The sequence below is a fragment of the Tenrec ecaudatus genome, chromosome 11 (assembly GCF_050624435.1).
Source record: "Tenrec ecaudatus isolate mTenEca1 chromosome 11, mTenEca1.hap1, whole genome shotgun sequence".
Classification (NCBI taxonomy): domain Eukaryota; kingdom Metazoa; phylum Chordata; class Mammalia; order Afrosoricida; family Tenrecidae; genus Tenrec; species Tenrec ecaudatus.
Genome location: NC_134540.1, coordinates 110,576,515 through 110,598,156, shown reverse-complemented (window position 1 = coordinate 110,598,156; position 21,642 = coordinate 110,576,515). Strand labels below are relative to the sequence as shown.

At 37.7% G+C, this 21,642-nt stretch overlaps 1 pseudogene; it reads right to left on the bottom strand.

Moving 5' to 3' along the window:
- The window catches only part of LOC142461041 (tetraspanin-17 pseudogene), a 66,190-nt pseudogene extending 51,299 nt beyond the window's left edge, over positions 1 to 14,891 (bottom strand).
- Between the last annotated feature and the right edge of the window lie 6,751 nt (positions 14,892 to 21,642).

Sequence of the window (21,642 nt, the reverse complement as noted above, 5' to 3'; positions counted from 1 at the left end):
AGTTGGTGTCGCTGTGGATTAAATATTGGACTGCTTCCTGAAAGGTCAGTAGTTCAAAGGCACCAGCAGTTCTGCGTGAGAAAAATGAAGCAGTCTGCGTCCACAGAGACTTACCCCACAGGGACCCTCGTTAACATGTCTACTCTGTCATATAGGGCCACTATGAGTCAGAATTGATTCCGTGGCAATGGGTTTTTTCATAATTTTACATTAATTATGAGTCAAAGACATTTGTTTAAATGTGTTATGTTATATAAACTATATTGTTAAAATTAATCTCACCTATTTTTATATGTACTTAGAAATTTAAATGACATTATGTGATACACTGTCTACTGAATAGTGCTACTCTATAAAGTAGAAAGCAATGTGGTAATTTCTTGAAATCCTAAGAAGAAAGAGATAGTGACTTGGTCTTCAGAGATATTAGTTCAGTGCTAATATTAGAAATATGGGATACAAATTTCAATAATATTCTTTTCTCGTGTTTTGACATACAGAGAAAATACAATTTGTAGAAGCGATTTCTTTTTAGACAGTATTCCTAATATGTACACAGGACTTAATACTTGTAATGATTTATAAATTGCCTCTTTTGGCAGTTCACCCCAGCATTAGGTTTGACTAAACTGGAGTGCTAATTTCAGTTGGCCGATTACATTGACCTTTGCCTTCATTAAGACTTCAGTTACTGCTGAGGTCCTCAGCCTCATGGAAAGGGTGGGTCTTTTGCCAAATTACCTAGCAGCCAACCAAGGTGTTATACTGGCCTCGGTTGCTCTGAGCCATTGCCATTTAATTCCCTTGACTCTACTTAAGGTCAAGACAAGGCTTTGTGCGGCCATTATCTGTGCACAGAGTTTTTCTCAGTGAGACACTAATTTGCCTGTGCAGGGATTAAATCTGTGACTTTGACCCCATGATCATCATAGTTCCACTACTCTAAGTGATCTGGTGGTGTGATGATTATATACTCAACTGCTAACTGAAAGGTCACAGGTTGGAACCCTCAGCTGCTGTGTGAAAGAAAGATGCGGCAGTCTGTGTCCATAAAGATTATAGCTCTGAGAATCCTATGGGATTGTTCGACTTTGTTCTATATAGTCGCTCTCATGGACTTCATGACAAATTCAGCTTGGGTTTACTGCTATTGATCTTTCTCAAGTTGAATCTCCTTGGGAAAGGCAGTGCGGTGCCCGTCCTGTGTAGCACTCTGACTCTGAAAATAAGAGAAGTCTGTTCCCGGTGCCCTAACACCACTGGACCATGTGAAGTATTTTCTGGACTGGTGAACATGAATTGGCTTTGCTTGGTTCATGGCCAGATGGTATCTTTGTTCCTACAACAAAATCTTTCAATTATTATACAGAGTTCCTTCTTGTTCTGATTTCCTCAGAATAGCTTTTATTGAAGACCATGAATTTATGCTTGTTGTAGGTGAAGCTTAATTTCAAAGGGAGGTAAAGGGAGTTTTTTTTTTTTAACATGTTAGCAATGCCACTACATGACAATTCTAAAATGTTTTGCCAGTAAAAGAAAGGGGAGGTGAATGATTTGGTAATCAGTGAGTAGGTTGGTTGCTGGCTCGGTTGGACAGACAAATCCATTTGCCCAGTATTTTATCTTCTGAGCTTAGTTTTCCTACTTCTAATTTGATTGGCTAATGGTAGCAATTGTCTGACAAGTATGGTAAAGGTTATGAGGCCATCACTTTGTGATGGGACTTGATGCATCTGTCTATAAACTCCTTCTCTTCCAACCCCTTTAAGTACCCAATGGCTAACCTAAAATTGCAGATTCACTTCTAGTCCTATTTATTCCCCATTTATAACTGAAGCAGGGCCCCACAAGACATAGCATGGATTAAAACATCTTCACTGTTCAAATGGTCAAATAAAATGTTTATTTTCAGTAAGCTTTAGATTAAGGCTACTGATATCTTTCACTAAACTAATATTGAGGTCTATGAGTCAAGAGATAGGAAGTTTTCTCATTTTTGAAAGATAAACAACTGAATTTTTTTACCAAATAAATTTATTAATAATCATCATTACAATATTAATTTGATGGAGAAATAAAATTAATCACACTATCTACTCTTTCTTCCTTTGTTTATGCATCACTTTACTATTTTCTCTGTACCATTTTTGAGAGAATGCAAATAATCTTTGAAAGAATTTCATCACAATGCTAGATAGAATGTGGTTTAGTTTTCTATCAATATATTTGATGTTAGATATAAAAGAATCTAAATGTCTTTATTTTTATATATTGTTCTATTGCTATAAAAAGTGTTTGAGCTTCATATTTTTCAAAGATAAATAAAGCAACATACCTGAAAGCTTTTTTGAAGGCATGCAAAATGTCCTCAAGAATATTTTACATTCCAATAGAAATGACATCCATATGGCAAGTTTTTCAGGAAAAAAAAACAATCGCCTAGAAATTCTAGTTGTCTTTAATCAAACAAAAGACAATTCTAGATTAAAGATCTTTTATATCAACTTAAAAATGAAAAATTAGAGTTTTTATGTATGCATAAAGTGAATGGATTATAATAAAGTCATATTGTACTCTGTCATAAAAATAGTCTTATTATGCTCTGTCTTAACAATATTTCACCATTTATAAAAATATTTGAATATATAGAAATTTTCAATATGGTAAAACATGAAGACAGAAATATTAGGCTTAACCTCATCATGTAAACTACTATACGATTTATGCAGTTAACAGAAGCAAAATTTCAATAATGTAATTATAATATTAAAACTTTATTAGAAAATAAGTTAAATAATTAAATAAAATCTATATGCATTTAATATTTCAATTATAGCTAAGTGTATGAAGAATGAATCAGTAATATTTTCTACTGTTAATACATGGTTAATTAATGTTTAAACACTGTTTTACTGCTCACTCATTAATGATTTATTACAATTACTTAAACAGTTTCCCAGATTTGAGTGCCTTAAATACACATCTAAAGATTCCTTCCAGGTTTACCTTCTTCCTATTTTCTATCGGTTACTGTGTTTTCTATTGTATTACTCTGATCTCCTTTCAACTCAGAATAACAATTATGTTGAATATCTGGTCAATAAGAGAAAATTCATTGAATTGCACAAATTTGACCACTAAAGATGCATATGAAAAAGGACACAGGTGTGTGTCATTTCAGCGCCACTCTTCCTATAGATGTGTGTTCTTGAACTGTGTGTGGAAAAAGTCTACCACTACCAGTCCTACTGAGTTGACACTGGCTCGTCTTGACCCTGTGTGTTTTTGTGGTTGTGATTTTTTTGGAAGCAGATAACCAGGCCGTTACTAAAAGGTAATTCTGAATGAATTCAACCTCCCCGCCACCCACCCCATCCAACTAATAGATTAATAGCCCGGTCCTTGATTGTATATGCTACCCAGGAACCAAGGAGAACAAAGGACTGGGCAAGATTAAACACAATTGAAACCTATCTTAGAATCCACTCCTTGTACCAACACTTAAACAACTTAATGTTAACTCCAGTTCTACCTAAGCATGCTCCCTGCAAGCCTAAGAGGGGGAGGATATTGCTTGTGGCAGCCAGTTACAGAGCTGCCTTAGCGATACAGGAGCCTTGGTAGCATTGTGGTTTATGCTTTGGGCTGTAATCCACATGGTGAGCAGTTGGAAACCACCAACAGCTCTTTGGGATAAAGATTGGGCTTTCTATTTCTGTAAGCAGTTACAGTCTCTGAAACACACAGAGGGTCACTATGAATTAGTATTGACTCCATGGCATTGAGTTACGATGCAAGTATTGGACAGGATAGCATCTCTCTTGGTAATGTAGCCGTATGCCCAGGCCAAACTAGTCTCAACCAGACAGACATTCAGTTGGTAAAATGAGAATCTTTCGTTATACAGTTCATTTGGAGGCGGTTGATATAGTAAGGCATCACAAACACAGCGTTTGTATTTCTTGGCAACTTAAAAAAATGATCACAAATGTCTCTGTTACTGCTTATGGATTTGCCTAGTGTCTTTCAGAATGTAATTATATCTTCTGATATGCACTTGACAAGAAGACTGAGGTGTTTTTCCTCCCATTTTGGGAAACTGCATAGAAATAGCTTCTGGGTTGTGAATTGCAATCCTCATGCTTGTCTTTATAGATGTGTTTGTCCTTATCATGGGATTCTGCAGCTGCTCGGTGACTATGTTTACCTGGTTTAGAAAATGACAGTAGTGCTCAGGAAATGACTGTACTTTTCTAAAAATGACAGGCATATCATGCAGATGAAACTACAAAACTTAACTTTCATCTCAGTTCACTTCTTACAAACAAGCCCTGGTGACACAATGGCTTAAGCAGTTGGTTATTAATTAAAAGGTTCACAGTTTGAGTGCACCCTGTTAAAAAGTAGAATTTTAAAGTACAAATTATCAGGGCAAATTCACTTGTTTAATGCCTTCTGAGGAAAGACAGAGAAATCTAACAAATTCTTAGTACAATAGCTTTAGAAATACTGTTAAATACTGATAGACTCTAGACTAAGTCCCTGCACCATAATTCATTTTGCAAGTAGCTACCAAAATCTAATTCTAAATAAAATCCCTGTCATTCTAAAGCTTTACTTATTTTGAATCTTCTTAAGTGAAACTTAAGGGGTGAAAAGGGTCAAATTTCTTACACAAAAAGAGAATGGAAGATGGTACCTATCCTTCTTTGAGAATAAAGTGATATATATTGAAGAGAAGTTGATCCAGAATGGAGGAGGAAGTCAGGTTAAATATTACCAATTAGTGCTCTGTATCAACACTGATCCCATCCTATCTATATTATCGATTCAAGGGCCAATACATCTTAAAATGCTAACATTTATAATATAGATTCAATATGTACATGATATAACTACATATAATAACAAAAACTAATTTTATTACACTTTCAGAAACTGTTAGGAGTCATGTTTATTTTTACCACTCACAGGTTGTTTGGAATCCAGATTTCAAAATCATTTAGTTACAACCTATGACTAGCAAAGGCTTTATGGAGGTCATGTTTTATTTGCTTGAATCCTGTTAAATTTGTCATCCTTCAATAAGGTAGGAATTAGATATGTGGATGTTTTAAGAAATATACTGAGAATACAAAGAAGAATCTGGTAAAAGCAGACTACTAAAATGTTTTGGAAATTTTCTATCAGCCTAAAGAAAATGGATTTTTCTATGACAACTTTGAGGATAAAGCTAAATACCAGGGGGTCACCCCCTAAAAAAATAACAGATTTTTCCCGCAAAAGATATGGATTTCTTTTTGTTGTTGTTTTTTTTTACAAAACAACCTTATCACATTTGAAGTATTTTTCATTATACTTAACACATTTGTCAAACCGGTGAACCAGTATGGGAACATTTTTCAAACTCATGTTTGGATGGCTGACAGCACTTCCCTCATTCTTTTCTTCACCTCCTCTACATCGTCAAATAGCTGTTCTCTCATGGCCTTCATTCATGGCAACACAAAGAAATCGCATGGAGCAAGGTCAGGTGAGTAAGGTGTGGGGGACAAGAGAGGCATGGTGTTTTGTGCCCAAAACTGGCACACTCAGATGGTTGCATGAGCAGGTGCATTGTTGTGGTGGCAAAGCCAGTTCCCCATTTGCCACAATTCAGGACTTTTTTTTTGTCTCACACTGTTATACTATCTTTTCAAGATATCTAAATAGAAAGCTTGATTAACAGTCTGACCTGGTGGAACCAACTTCAATTTATTATAAGTAAACATTTTTGTCCATTCAGAAAGTTGATGGACCTCTAAAACAAGGTTTGTCGTAAGTTGGAAACTACTTGAACATTTGAGTGTTTCCCATAGCACTGTTCTTTTAAGCTGTGTTCAATATCACAACAGCTTCTGTGGCATTTTTCCTGAGCAGGAAACAAATTTCACAGCCACATATGGTTCTCTAAAATAGGCTCACCAAAAAACAAAGTTTGAGCAAAACTTCCTATAGGAAAAAATTCACTCTGACCAGAAGGCACCTACCCAGGCAATGCCACTGGTTGAACTAAATCAGAGCGAGTGGCTCGAGGCTTGCCTAGCGGGAAAAAGGAGTACTATGAAAGTTCCTCTCTGCCCAGTGCAATTCCGGTTCATTTTTTGGTGCTCCCTCCTATATTTATTTCATTAAGTCAGTGGAGACATTCAATCGACCATTAAGATAACCTCTTAGGTTGTACACTAATTCTCCATGCATGCAATTATTTGTCATTCGTTCAGGAATCTGTGTTGCTTATACACTCTGACAGGCAATTGGCTAAATCAGGTCAGGAAGCCAGTGAAGTGGCATTATTGTAGCAGTCTACACTGAGTGTATATGACTCAAGAGCAAAATATTTCTTGATGTTTTTGATTTTATTATGCCAATAACCTATCATGTTTTTATTAAAACTGATTTTGATATCGACAGGCACATCATGCTAAGTAACTTTATGGAGTGACAAATTCTGCTACCTAGAGGTGACCAGCAGCACAACTACCAATTGCTATTGGCTCATTTCTGACCCAGGATGACTCTAGATGTAGAGTTAACTAGGTTCAGAGTTGAACTAGGTTCCATAGCATTTTCAATAACTGATTGAAGATAGATTGTCCATCCTTCTTCTGAGTTACCTCTGGGTGGGGTTGAAGCTGCAATCTTTTGATTAGCAATTGAGTGTGCTAACCATGTATACCACCCAGGATCTCCAACTAGAGGCTGTTACTGTGCACCATCAAGTCAACTCTAACTCATGACAACCCTATAAGACAGATTAGAACTGCCCCATAGGGTTTCTAAGGCTGAACGTTTTACAAGAGCAGATCATTGAGCCATTTCGTGTAGCAGAGCAACTGGTAGGTTTGCACCATTGACCTTTGGGTTGAGAGCTTAGTAACTGTGCCATCTATCTAGATGCTAGGTTCTAGAGAAACAGCCAGGGAGGGAGTGAGTGAGATAGATAGATAGAGATAGATAGATAAGAATCTAAAAAGAAAATGACACACAGTTGTAAAAATGGGCCAATCTGAGCCTAGGCAGTTTCCATGTCCAGAGATCAGAAGTTAGCCGGAGGCGTCTCCTGTTTCACATAGTTTGGGGGCTGATGTACCCCAAATTGGCAGGAAACTGCAGAGGCACATGAATGCAAGATCTGCCTCAGGGAGGCAAGGATTTATCCACTGAAGCACAAATGGATTCAAGTAAGAGAATGCAGCTCTTGTTACTTAGGGACAAAGAGGCTAACCATCTATTTTCAAATATTGACTCCTTTTCTGCGTTTCTTCTCCCTCGTAGAACTAAACCACTCTGTGTTTCATGTGCATTCCTTTGGACACCACCTTTAAAAGAATAATTCATGACTTGATCAGGTATAATCAAAGATAAAGAAGTGGAGCAACATGTTGCTTAGGCCTGTTACTTGACTTTATTCTGAGCAGAAGGAATATTTATACCTCTAAAGAGTGCATTGGAAACCAAACGAAGGTCTCAATATAAAAGCAGGAGGGGGCTGACAGAAAATTGTCTTTATTTATAGTATCTGTTCTTTCATAGATGGGCTTTAACTAACCTGTGGATCCTTTATACTGTTTTCAAAGTTTTGTGTATGTAAGAGGCTTTGTGTTAACTTGACAGGATCAGAATTCTCAGAAGTTTCATAGTCAAGTCCAAGAATCCCCCCATGATGTGACCTAACACAATGTAAACAGGATCTTCTGTGAGCAGTCAATCCCAATCCGTTGTACAAATTTTAGGGTAGAGTGCAACCTCCTAATTCAAGTTACAACCTTGCTGAAATTGTATGGAAGTTTTCTCAGGGGTGTGGCCCATTTTCTATGTAAGTGGAAGATAAGCAAAAGCTTTTTAGGGTTTTGCTTGGTATGGATCCTGCATCTGCCTCAGCCACCTCTGTTTCTGACCCAATAACCTGCCATATTGCCTGTTGATTCTGGGGGTCACGAGCTTGCCACCTGACCTGCAGATCTTGCATTCATGTGCCTCTGCAGTTTCCTGCCAATTTGGGGTACATCAGCCCCCAAATTATGTAAAACAGGAGACGCCTCCAGCTAACTTCTGATCTCTGGACATGGAAACTGCCTAGGCTCAGATTGGCCCATTTTTACAACTGTGTGTCATTTTCTTTATAGATTCTTATCTGTCTATCTATCTATCTATCTATCTATCTATCTATCTATCTATCTATCTATCATCTATCTATCTATCTATCCCACTCCCTGGCTGTTTCTCTAGAACCTAGCGTAAGATAGTATGTATATGAACTTTTCTAAGAAAGGGTCTATGGTTTTCTGCAAATATTGGAGGAGTCTTAACTTCTCCCAAATTAAGAACAAATTCCTTAAAAGAAAAGTTCAGTGACAACACTATTACGTAAGCATAGATGTCTTTGCATTCTGGTATTTCAAATATTTTATGTAAACTGTTTCCTTCATGTGAATATTAACTTTGCAAGCTCTAGGCAAGATCTACTGTGTGATGACACCAAGAAGACTTTTATTACTTTTCATGACTCAGTTTCATATCTGAACCCTGCTTTAGCTAGGAAGTATTTCCCCCTGAAAAACAAGTAAAGAATCTTTGTTAATATCTATAATATTTCAGCATATTTCTTAGGTACCATAACATAAATACCACTTTTAAAATCATTTCATAGTTGTAATTGGGGGTGGGGAGCTTGGAGTGACTTCCCATGAAAAAAATTCCCTCTTCAAGTAGGGGCAAAATAATTCAAGTATTCCTCCCTTAGAGTACCAATATTTTATTCTTCTAACTGAACACTTTTCTGACCTGATCCTTGCTACTTGAAATCTTTGCAAAGTAATACTTTATTTGATCCCAAAGGTGCCACATGTCACCTTCCAACTCCCCAAACCAAGAAATGACAGAATCTCAGTAGCTAACGTTGAGGATAATAGTTGCTGACATATCTAAATGCACTTTGAGATGGAAAAAAGTTTTTCTATGAATAAAAGATGTGAAAAACTCAGTCATGCTAAGATATCATTTTAAAGCATATAATTAGGATAAAAGAAAATTTTCCTTTACGAGTAAATTACTTGGATTTTACTTAATAAGAGTTCTTATATACATACTAATTTGTTCAATTGATTAAAAAATTGTGTAAAAACCAACTTTGCATGTAATATATTATTTTGATTTTGATAGGATGAAATTTATTCATCCTGGCATTGGGTTTTGACAAGTTCGGTTATGTTTAGGCATCCAAGTGAAGAACGGAGAAAGCACATTTGTTATTTCAAGTTCAATTATGCTTCTAGATAACATGATGACAACTGCATTTGTCACATCTATCTATAGAATTTCGATAGAAAATACCAGATATAGAAGCACAAGCTCAAATGACTTGTAGGTTCAATATTTTAACATGGGAAAGTCCTGCTGGAACTCTTTTACGCTCACAAATAGCATGGCTCATTTTACCGGAATGCTGGGCTCAAATGGCAGATCTCTTCTGAGGCTACAGTTTAGAGAAAAACAGATTTATGAATTATCAATGCACTCATTTGACCATGGATGTTATCAGCCCATCCAAGATGGAAAACATCAGGAAACTTAGCCAAGAATCATTTTATTTTTGCCCTGCTTAGTATATGCATTGGAAAAGAACCCTATTGGCCCTTTTTTAGCTAGTAATGTCTAATGCAGGAAGACAGGAATAAGCAGAGTAGAGAGCACCTGTCAGCTCTATTTCCCACTCTCCTTGATTAGCATGAAACATTCATAGGGCTTTCAGAAATCCTGGACTGAAATGGGCTTTGCTTGAGAACGTGTCGGTCTTTACTGCACAAAAGCCACTGTCATTAAAAAAGGGCAGCTAACTAAAGAAGACTCTTCCTTGAAATTTATACCTTTCTTTTCCCATACAATGACAAATTATTTTAATAATGGGAATCACACATACTGCCATTTGTATAATGTTTCCCATAAAATGCCCCCATTAAATCTGCTCCTTTTCTTGACTCATCTCTTTTTTTTTAAGAGTGACACATGCAAAATGATACATCGTGCCTTCCTATAAAGAATTGAAAATGAACGTACTGTAATGGGTTAACCTACATTTTAATAAAATTTTCATTGTCGTGCATTTCACTTTTCAGTCCTGAAAACCAGGGATGTTCCAGTAACCTTGGGCAATGCCTAAGGATAAAACAAATCATATGGTGGTGAACTATTTTCACCTATTTATTCTTCTACAGAGAAAAATGTCCATAAATACTACAGAAAATCAGTTGTTCACCAAAATATTATACTTAGCCTTAATCTATTTGACCACAGATTACATGTCACCAGATAATAAAAATAAAAGAACCACCAAGAAGTCTTTTGGGCATTTGTAGGATATTTTAAATGATTTGGTATATTGTTCAGTGTAGTTCAGTGTATTGTGCAGTAGCAGATTGATTTTGGTTCCCCAAATGGACACAAAAATTTCCAAGGCATAATAGGGCTCACGTCAGAAGGTCACAGATCACAAAATACAACTTACAGTCATTTCATGAAACTGTACTTGCATCTGTGAGTGTTCAGGTATAGAATGTTTTGATTTGTGATGACTGCTTATCATATATGTGCATATGCATACACACACATGCATATATAGCTATTGAATGTGTCCTTACAGACGGCATGCCAGGCGGCACACCCATGTCTATTGTATGTGGTTTACTAAGAGCACAAATGCAGCAGACAACTGCCCCAGGAAAGATGAAGCATCTATTATAATTTTATTTTAAAAATAATAATACTCAGTGGAAAACTGATGTTGATTACCCTACTTCTGCCACTCAGCTGCAATGAAGCAGCTTGAATTAAATGAAATGTACATTCAATGTGTATCCAATATTTTTCTGTGATTTTGAAAGCATATAGGAAGATTCCATAGGCACCAGCAGAGAGGAACGTTTAAACAATGAGATTATCTGTCTGTTTAGCACAGAGAAGCTGCTGTTTAAAATAATCTAAACTCTGTCCGGTTAAGATTTCTGTCATGAGTTCTCAGAGCGATACTGTGGATAATATTATTCTAGCAACAAAAGGAGGAGCAGGATCAAGAGCCATGGAAGGCAGTTAAGGGGAGGAAAACACATGGAAAAATATTATTACATGCAATTGTTCGGCAACTCACAGTGAACTACTGGTGGTAACATACAAATAGAGTCTTTCAAACAGATTCCGAAAAGTTGTGAAAATTCTGTATTTTTTCCTTCAAGTAAATCTTTTGCTTCATAAACTGAAAGCAAAGTGCATACAGAATACACCATAGCCTATGTGTATTCTTTCAGAACACCCCTGTGTTCATCACACACACAAATTCCACAAAGCAGTGACAAGCCTTTCTTGGACACTGACGGCTGAAATTGACTTTCGCAGTTGGGACCCCTAGGTAGAAACGATTCCAGTTATATGTCCTGATGAATCTCTGGGTAATATTATCTGGCTCCCTAGTTGTCAAGAAAGCAAGTTAAATTTTTTCAACGTATTAAAGCCTTGCACATTGTAGGGAAGTGAATTAAAGCCTCATGCGCTTGGGATACTGACATGAAAACAGGCTGTGAATCATGGCCAAGGGCTTCAAATTATTATTATAGAAAGGGAAAGAATTATAAGTAGGCAAATGTACATCTTCAGCTAAATGTTAATCAATAGGTCTATAGATACATAAAGCTTAATTCCAGAACTATTAATGTGAAACAATAAAATAAAAGGAATAATGCATATTCACTGCCCGGCTGCATTTTCTAGTAAAATGCATTGCACTTTGCTAGCTTGTCAATCTTTAATAGAAACTCATCAATTATTTGTGGGCAGGAGATTGAAACGGCTAATAGCTCAAATATATTCCTCCACTTCATTGCATCAGTAGCTCAACATTAGTGCCTGTATTTTTCCCCAAATTAAGTTTTTAAAAAAGTAAAATAGAACTGCACATTCGATTTTAGTATATATTTAGCATATAGGTATATGAATAAACATTTGTTATCGTCACTTGAATGAAGTAAAAGAAACAAGTGTATCTATTTTTGCAAGCAGATGAATGAACTAAGAAGCCAAAAAAATCATATTTATCAATTTCCACATTTAAATCATGATAGCACCCCAGCTTAACTAAAATGTTATGAAGCAAACCACGACAGAACAAACAATGCTTCGAACTTACTTGGCCTCTCTCATATGACTGACATCATCTAATAACCTGCACCCTACAAAGTATTTATCAAAATATCATGTAGTTGGAATGCAGGGTGCTCTCCATAAAGCGACTTATATCCAATCCTACCTAATTAAAAATGAAACTTCTCTGACATCAATAGGCAGTAAAGCAAATTTACAGGGAGGTACAAAACATTTCAGTCAAAAAACTTAGCCTCCAACTTGAGAGAAGACAGGTTTTGCCAATCACATGCCAAGAATCTACCCTCTCTGACCCCAGCCATCTCTCAGATAGCAGATGCTGGCATTCTTTGCACATCAGAAATATGCCAGCAGAGACCATTCAGGAGGGAAATAGGAAAGCAAGTCACATTTGAACAGACAACAAATGCTCCCCAATCTTGACCCATTACATGCAACAGTGAGTGAGCCCAGCACCCAGCACTGTGAGAATGACCAGGTACTACAGGTACTCTGACCTAGTCCCTGTCCTGCTGCAGGATGCTCAAGTCCTTACACATGACAGGTCTTTAGAAATAAGTAACTAAAAGGAGGTTTGCATTATCATCAGAAGCGAGTACCCGTACAACAGCACAGACAGATGACACACTTACTGTAATGTCCCATGAAGCAAAGTCCCCAGCTAGAGAGAAGCACTGTTTGCATTATTCCACTCCCTGAAAAAGGGTTAACCATTATGAAGAAACATTATGCTAGACATTAGCAGACAGCCTACTTAGAGATTACACTTTTCCATACATGATAAATCCTGGGTAAACCTGTTTTTCTTTTTAAACACCTTGCAGAGTGAAGCCTAGCGCTGCATCGAGTTGCCAAAGCACAATCAATATGGAAGGAGCGGTATTTTATGATTGGAGAAGTTGTTGTGTTTTTGGTGGTGAAATTCATTATTTAGTATCTGAACCCTCAGCATTTCAGTATCATTTATTCATAAAGTCCCTTTTTGCCAGGAGGAAATGGATACAGCTGGAGAGAGAGAGTGTGTGTGTATGAGAGAGGGAGAGAGAGGAGAGAGAGAGAGAGAGAAAGCACCAGCGAGTGGGAGTGAGGTGGATTGATGATATTGATCAGGTACCATCTTGAAACAAAGGCGAGGTGCTCTATTTTAGTTGACAACTATGACACATAAAAAACAAGCAAGAGAGGGGGAAGGCTAGGGCCTTGAACATCACAGGCTTTAAAAAGCGTTTGAAGAAGCCATTATGACAAGCAGGGCTAGGGAAGCTGCTGCAAAAAAATGTATTCAGAAGAGTCATTAAAAAATGATGCTTTGTTTGCCTTGTGAATATGCGGGTTCCAGCACACTGTGGTGCTTGCTCCTACACAGGGAGGGAGCAGGTCTGCCCGCTGCTGAGGTACGGGCATTCTCTAGTCTGAGGGGTGGGGTATGGCAAGGAGTGGGGCAGGAAGGGGTTCCAAGGGAAAGGTTGGATGTTTTCCCCTTGAGCCTCCATTTAGTTCACTAGAGGCATAATTCCCCATTATTTCTCACATCACCAATTGCTCTCAAAGAAGCTGACCATTTGATTTCAAAGTGATGCATTTCCTATGAAAGCGTTTAAACACCTTTGAAAGAGTTAACACAAATAGTTACCGCTTTGCACATTTTCAGATGGTAAGAAAGAAACACTATTGGTGTAGCATTCAGCTTCTGGCATCAGGTCCCAGACATTTTTTCTCTCTCTAATCACACACATGGATGCATGCCATGGGAGGCTAATCGAAATTAGGCAGAAATTCATTATTTGTTCAACCTGGGGGGTGCGGGGGGGTGGGGGAAGCCTGAAGATGTAACTAGCTTTTAAAATCCAGGAGGGTGTGTTCTTCTGCTGGCCTTGTGAGGATCAGTGCTAGTATGTGTGTCTTTTTAAAAAGATAATGTGCTGGAGGCTTTCCGGGTCAGTCTAGGGAGCCCCTTCTTTGGAATTCGGGTAAAAGGGGCTTGTGATACAAGAGATCAAAATAGTACTATTTCTAGGCAAACAGCCCCAAAGGAAACGAAACGAGTTCTTTTCTGATGACCACCTGTGCTGGCAACACCTGATAATGCAAGCAAATAACAGTTGGTTCGGGGTTTCCCAAATCGTTTTGCAGAATGTTCTTTCATCTAGAAGTGAGGTGGCCAGGAAGCAAACACTCACTATCATTGACCGGGTTTCAATTCATGCTGACTCCGTACTGGGTTTTGGAGGCTGGAAATCTAAGGAACAGATAACTTTGACTTGCTTCCAGGGAGTGGCTGGTGGGTTTGAATCATGGACATTTCAGTTAACAGTTGGGCACGTACCAGACAGAGTCAATTATTGAGCAGGAAGGAGGTGGGACAATCTAATTCCCGGGGACTCTGGGCGTCCAAGTAACTGCACTCCATGGGGTTTTCAATGTCTGATATTTGGGAAGTAGAGTGCCAGACCCTTCTTCCGGGGTGCCCCGGGTGGACGGACTACCCAGTTTATGGTTAGCAACCAAGTGCATTTGTCTTTAAGTCACCCATGGACGCCAGAAGGAAGAAAGCAAGGTTATTGTTCTTCATGCTCCTTTTCATCTATCTTGAGAGCATTTGCTTACCTGAAAATGTGATTGCTGAAAATGAGGTCAGTTTTGGGCATCTCTGTGTGCCTGGGCGAACTCCTTCGTTTCTCTGAAGCACAGCTCTTCATGGTTCTGAGAAAAAACAAGTTTGCGTGTGGGTTTTTGTAAGAATAGAGATGCTGAGATGTTAATAGCAAGTATCCTTACTGTAGTCAGACCACAAAAGGTGTTAGTATAAATTCCTTGTATTAGTACAGGTAAAGAAGCCTGTTTAAATTGATATTTGTGAAGTACAACCCTTTATACATTGTTCCTCTATGTTAATAAAACAGTATGGATGAGAGAGATGGCTTATCTAGCAGTTAGTTTAGTGACAGTATAGAGAACAGTTCCCATGAGGAGAATAAAAAATAAATAAAGCTAATAAAATGATGTATAAACACAGGATTTCCCCCCTTCTGGATTCTATTGTTTCTTCCCAAGCTATATTCAGTGATCTCCATGATATCAAATAACCAGTATATGTAGTTTTTCCCCCTATTTTTTTCAATGCAGAATATGAATGAAACCTGCACATTTCACTTGTGAAGTCCAAGCAACACTGTAGCAGGGATGCAGACAACTAATTCCTAATTTTTGAGATAGAGGCAAAATCTAAGTGTGCATGCTTTTCATAGACTCAGATGCATTTATGTCACTAATAGTCGCCCATCCATCTGTTCCTCCAGCATGTACTTTATTTTATTGTGAGTTGCACAATGAACACACATTACAGTAATATCAGTAATTGTGTTTTTGAGAATTCCATATTTCCCAGAGGATCACATCATCACATACATTTGGAGCTAAGATAACAAAGTGATTGCTGTATTTTCATTCTTAATATATCTAAAAAAGAAATGTTAACATCCACTGATATTTCTGAAATTTCCCTAATTAGCATTACTTCTCCCATAAAAATCAATTTGAATATAATCTGAAGGAGCAGAAGGGAAGTCATGCTTTTGGGTGTAATTCATTCCCAAAGAAAAGCAAAAAGAGGATCTGAGAAATGAAAACATTGCTCTTCAGATGCAATGAGTGAACAAGGGAAAGGAGGCGGGGAGAATGTATTGAAGATCAAACTTCTTACAAATCAGGAGTGAATCAGCATTCGGAACGCCCAATATTAAATTTGAGCAATTCCTAATGAAAAGTTATTTTCTATCAGAGTTCAAAATCTCATGAAACTTCTGATTTTAGATGACATATGGAGTTTATAGTATACTCACTTGATTTGGCAATAACCTATGCATTTAAATCTGAATTAAGTATACAACTATACTTGAAAGCAACCGGGAGAACTTTTGCTGATTATTTATGAGAGATAATGAAGGAAACAGATGGGAAGTGCTAAGGTTGTAGCCAAAGGCAGAGGTTATCCCCAAGTAGGTACATACCAAAGTCAGAAAGATTCCAAGGAGACTTATTAAGAAAGTAGCCACATAATCTTTCATGAGATGATGCCAAGGAAAAATGATAAAAATATCAACAAATGAAAAAACTAACAGAGATGAAACGGTGTTAATAGAACAATCAAAATTAAAATGGAAGACATATGTTTCATATAGCCAGGGAGATAAAGAGGTAAATGATGTCACTAAAACAAGAATAAAAATTGGTAGAATAGTCAGATATATGGGTATATTTGTTAATATAGTAATATTAAGAGCAAGACATAGGCAAAAAGAGAATATACTTCAACTATAAGATTGAAATTAAGTGAAATAGCAAATCAAAAACACTGGGATAAATGAGATATAAAAGAAAAGTTAAACTACATTAAAGACATAGCTAAAAATGTCTAACCTGCACAATTCCAGAGAATAGAATTGAAAGAAGAAAATAAAAATATTTAAAGAAATAGTAGCTTATACCTAAAGAGGTATGCATATCCTGAGGAATGTGGTAACTATTTACACTCTTGTGTTTTGTGAGAACTATCTGGCAAAAAAATAAATTTTAAAAGGCATGCATCAGGCAGAAACAAATACAAATCTTCTCTAGCGTGCTATTCTTCAAGTAAAGCACTTTAAGAATTTCCACCAAAAAACTCCAGTGAATATCATCTCACAATAAAAATGACAAAACACCTTAAGAGACATACCATATGAGAGAGTCAACAGGAACAAGACACTGCTGACTCAAACCGGAGAAAATTGACAATGATCCAATCATTTGAAACATTCTGTAGGCAAATTTAATATGATTCAAATTTAAATTGGGGGAAATATGTAATGAAGATGCTATCAAACATATCCAGACATATTTTCAAATAAGTTTATTACATTTAAATAATTTCAAATGAATTATGAGTTGAAATACATAATGACTATAATTAGAAGTACAGTAGATGACATAGCACTTTTGTTGTTCACTGCTGTTGGGTGGCTCTGATTCATGGTGAGCTGACATATAAGAGGAGGAACTGTTGCCTGTCTTATGGCATCCTTCTGATCATGGTACGTCTGAACTTGCTGCAGCTACTGGGGCAATCCATCTCTTGGAGGGTTTCTCTTGTTTATGCTGACCCTCCGTTAGACAATATGTCATTTTTTAGAGACCGGTTTTTCCTTTTATGTATAAAAGTTTTACTCACATGTAATTCACATAGCATATAATTCAACAGTCTGATTACACTAAAAGAATAATGCAATCATTACCAAAATCCATTTTACAGTATTTTTTCTTTTTTGTAATCATTGGCTGCCCACTTCCCTCAATAAAACACCTTTGAAAATGTTTATCCAATCACTACCTCTTTAGATTTACCTATCCTGAATTTCATATTTCAGAAAAACATACCAAACAAGAGAATAATGACAACAAAACTTCCTCAGACTTTTCTGCAGCCTTGTCTCCCCCAGAGACATGTCAAACATTAGAGGCTATTTGCCAGCACATGGTGGGAGGTCAGACGCTTAGAGACATCCTCCCTGAAGGCAGTCAGTTGCCAGACTACCCTCTGAGCCCAGGACAGGTAGTCCTACTCCCTGCTGTTAAAGACAATTGGTTACTTCTCCCTAAAGGCTTGGGACCATCAGTGTGGTCCCTGTAGGTGGGGTTTACACCATACTGATAATGGTTTCTATGAAGATCCAGATAACAGGTCAAATCTGTGCAGTGACATCCAAAGTTAGGCTGCCATCCTAAATCTAGGATCCGCCCATCTTGTCACATGTGTATCCCCAGTCCCTCCTCTTCCTATTGCGTGTATGTCCTAGATTGTCCCCCTCTCATTGCTGTATAACCTATAGTGCAACCCCTTCCTGTGACGTATGTCTTTACCTGTAATTAGGGGGCTTGCACACCCCCAAAAGATATATAAGCCTTGGTAAGGAATAAAGAGCTCTCTCGAGCTCCCCTGGTCCTCTTGTGGGCTCCTCTCCCCAAGTCCTCGCTCCCCTGTTCCTTTTTCCCTTGTCTTCCTTCCCCTCACCCTCTCTCCAGGTGGACCACCAAGCGGGCTGAGGTGAGCATGCTACTATGAAATGTGCCCGACTCCATTATTGCAATCTCTCTTCTATCTCTTATGCTCTGTATGACTTTATTGTCATATATATGATATATACATATATATTAACCATACAATTGCACCTATCAAACCCACGATTATTGGGAGGGGGGGCTGGCCTTTCCCCCACTGCAAAATGAAAAAAAAATTTTAATGGATCAAAATGTCAAATCAAAGCCACACTTTCACTGAGTAGATGAACACTATACTCTCAGTGACCCTGTAGGACAAGCAGGGTAGTGCTACCTCTGAACATTTCCCAGGCTGTAACTCTTTACAGGAGTAGAAACCTCCACCTTTCTCCCTAGGAGCAGATGGTGGTTTCCAACCACTCAATTTGCAGTCAGTAGCCCAATGGACACCCCCTACACCACCAAGGCTCCTTAAAGGGGAGAAGATTGTTAAGGCATTAAAATTTAACCAAACTAACTGCAATCATCCACTTTCCACCGCACTCTGATAGCAGGGTTTTCATATACTGGTCTATGGTGAAAGGGGATCCACCAAAGGCTTGATTCATGCAGCCACCCTCCAAAAAAGATTCTGGGTTTCCACTGTCCTTCATAGAAAATTGATCAGGATTTAAGCTCTATTACCATTCCTTCCTCCAGCCTTGGTTTAATTATTTACAGTCTTTGGATCACACAGGCTGGTGTGCTGCTTTCATGTGGAATTAGCTGATACTTCACTTAGATCACTGTTTGTTTGAAGAAGAGCCTTTAAGAAAAGCCTGTAAAATTCTCTCTGATAGCCAGACACCATTTGACTTCATCTCCACACTGCTCTAGCACCCATATCTCCAGAGATCTCTCTATGAAGGCAAGTATTGAGTGGGGCCATGTCACAAGCTCTAATATTCTTAGAGGAGGGTTACAATTAAGTGGGAGCTCAAAATCTATTGATTTATCTATGCTGTATATGTGTCCCTGGCTCACTTTAGAAACATCATTATCTTTTTATTTGAGAACATTATAAATTATTCACATGAAGTATATGGTAATTCTATTGATAGTATCCCTAATTTAGCCAATAGTATAAAATCGAACGCACTGCAGAGAAAAGGAAAGTGGTCATGTACAGGACAGCATTGTAGGTAAAATACATGGATTGTTGACATGTACAGATTCAAAACTTAAATGACTGGGCACCATTTACACAATGAGGGCTGGGGACGGAGCAAAAGTGAAGTTATCTTTCATTAACAAGGGCATAACTATGCCTGCTGGAATAAGACATGTCATAAAAAAGGGAAAGAACATATGAAAATACAAAATATATGGAAGTATTGAGTTGCCATTTATTGGGCACCTAGAAAAGGAAGAGACTTGAACAAAAATTCAATAGCTTCCAAATCCATAACCCTGAAATAATAATCATCTATGTCTCACACTAGAGCACTCTAGTTTTATATCCAAGTGAGCATTTCCGTTCCTTTAATCTCTGTAGATTTATTTAAAATAAAGCCCAGCTTCCTTGTATAGCTTCCAAATTGGACTCTTCTGATGTGGCCTATGAAGGATAGTATGCACCTCAAAAGGAGAAAGTCTAAAGTAGCAATTGTCTCTAGCATGTGGCCCGAGTCACCAAGGGTTTGCCAAAAATGCCCAGTTAAGAAGATAAGATGTGGTGGATTCTCCCCTTGAGAGGTCTATATAAGTAATGTTCACTTTCTTGTTTTCCAATGGCAGGTTGTCCCAACTATTTTACCCACCAACAGAAGTGAAATCACCTTCCCTGAGACAGACATATCCCCCCAAACCCTGCCTCTGGATTTGAATTTCCATTATGATTCACAAGACCTTGTGAAAATGCTGATGTGGGGAGACCTTAGAACAATGGCATATGGTGAGCTCTGATTGGTCTTCTCCTTTTCCTTGAAACATGAGAAGTTGACCCCCATTGAGTTGAAGTCTCCTCTGTCAAAGTGGCTTTTAAAATGTGCCAATATGAGAGTCATAGAGTTCATAAGCATTAGGCAGAAACACCACCGTGTTGTTTTGGAGACTGGAAGATTACATGACCTGGGGATATATGCTTGCCTTTGTCTTGGTGTTCATCCTAGTGACCTTATACAACATTTGTCATTCCCTAACTACATGAGATGCTTTGTAGTTTCATCGCTGTTTTTTAGGGATGTATAGTATTTCATTGAAAGCATATACCAGCATTTTTCTATCTAAAAGGGATTTAGGCTGTTTTGTTTCTTGCTATTGTGAACTGTGCTACAAGGAACATGGGACAGTATATATATCTACTCATGTTCTCTCTTTTACTTTTGGGGGGTATATATCAGTGGAGATATTGCTGGATTGTATGATATTTCGATTCTTAGTTGTATTAAGTAGCATCATATCACTTTCCACAGGAGACTGACATTTCTTGCAGACATGCTCTAATAGGTAAGTAAAAGTCTCTCTATCCACAATTGTATTTTTTACAGCTGATTTTTGTTGTTGATTTTTTTGTGTTAGGCAGTTCATGGTATATTCAATATTCTTTGTCAACAGTAAAGTTAAACTGAAGCTATCATTCTGCCTTCCTTTTTCACTGTCCAACTTCTGCATGAGTATTAAACTCATGCCGAGTCAGGCAAAACTTAGTCATCAAAGTGTTATCTTTTCTTTTTAGAACTCTAAAGACAGTATTTACAGCAAATTAATGAAATGTAATATGCCATTTGATTTCATGGACATTGACCATTGATCCAAATGGAAAGAACTCATTGAATTCTGTCCATTTGCATAACATCCAGCAGTACAGTTTTGAGTAATTTTGCTTTCTTTGTGTTTAGTCACATTCCATACTGAAGGTGAGAATCTTTGAACTTCATTAGTAAATGCCTCAAGTGGTCTTCAGTTCTGGCAAGTAAGGTTGTATCATCTGTATATCACAGTGTGTTACTGAATATTCCTGTAATTCTGATGCCACCATCCACATTCTTCTTCACACAATCTAGTGGGTTCGACTGGGTTGTCTAGAGAAATAAAACCAGTGCATAAGAAAGAACTATATATATGTGTGCATATATAATTATATATATGCACACAGATATAATTACATATGATTTTATATCAAGAAGGTGTCAGCACTTAGGAAAAATTTAGAAAACCTAAAGGGAGAATAAACCTGGCACTATGTTCCTGGTTAGAAAATTATGATTTACCTTCTGCCCAACCCTTGGTGAAACTTACCATGTCCTACGTCCTATGATACTATGATGACCTCAGACACGGTCCTTTTGGGGAACCTGTCATCCTCCATAGGCCACTCCAGAAGGACTCGACATGACATGGAAACCTCACTGAGTGAACTGGGCTCTACCTCAA